The sequence below is a fragment of the Plasmopara halstedii genome (genome assembly GCF_900000015.1).
Source record: "Plasmopara halstedii genome assembly, contig: Scaffold_1583, whole genome shotgun sequence".
In the NCBI taxonomy this organism is placed as follows: Eukaryota; Oomycota; class Peronosporomycetes; order Peronosporales; family Peronosporaceae; genus Plasmopara; species Plasmopara halstedii.
The window spans coordinates 738,750-739,893 of record NW_020188494.1 but is presented as its reverse complement, the minus strand read 5'-3'; positions in this window follow the sequence as shown (position 1 = coordinate 739,893).

Here is a 1,144-nt window from a genome sequence, read left to right as displayed (position 1 = left end):
GTCATGAACTGGGTAGTTCTTCTCTGCAGCTTTGAGCTGTCAAGATTCGAACGCGATCGCCCGATCTCGCCCTTCGGCGTCCGCTTGAAGCAGTGCACAGTCGGTGGCAAAGTCCGAAGCGTCACAGACGAGGCTGAAAGGTCAATCAAGGTCTGGCAGCGCCAGTATTGGTGCATGCAGGAGGCTGTCTTTGACTCCATCAAAAGCCACCTGAAGTTCGGTGTCCCTTCCGCATCCTTTTTAAGAAGGTTGGATAATGGCCGGGCCATTTCTGCGTAATTTACGCAGTACTTGTGCAAGTAATCGGAGAGACCAAGCCACTTACGCAAGTCCTTCTGGTTCTTTGGAACCGGACAATCTACAATAGCCTTGACCTTAGTGGAATCCGCTCGAATGCCACGCTTCCCAATGAAGCACCTTAAAAAGGGAATATCTTCTGCGCCAAAGATGCACTTGTCTGCATTGGTGTGCAGTTTGTTCGTGCGCATGCACTCGAGCACCGCTCTTAGATGGACGATGTGGTTCTCCTCATCCGTCTTCCCGTGCACAGCACGACTGTGAACGAAACTGTCGTCAAAGTATGTCTGTGCATACGCCCAGTGGGGCCTGAAAAACTGCGTCACTAGACGATTAAATTATGCTGGTGCATTTGACACCCCTTGGAGCATCACCAGCCACTCCCAGAGCATGCCGTTCGAAGTGCTCATCGCTGTCAGCGGAATATTGCTCGTTTTTATATGCAATTGGTATTTCCCATCGGCCAAGTAGAGTGCAAAGAACTTCGTATAGCCCACCATGTTGTTCTGAAAAATATCCTTTCTAGGAACTGGTGTCTGTGCCGGAATGGTGGCAGCGTTGAGCTTATTGTAAGCATGAACGATACGCCACTTGCCATTCGGCTTACGAACACAAAACGTGGGTGACAATGGGGAGACCTGCTCTCACGCACCATTCCTGCGTCGTGCTTCGCACGGAAGAAGGCGTCAATGACGTCACACTGCTCCTTGGGAAGGGGCCGTTGGAGTGTTATGCAGTATTTGGTTCCTGGAACCAGGTCAATCTCATGACGCGCACCTCGGTACGGAGGTAGGACCGAAGGCGGGTCTTTGATACGACATCTTGATATTCCTTTACCAAAGGATAC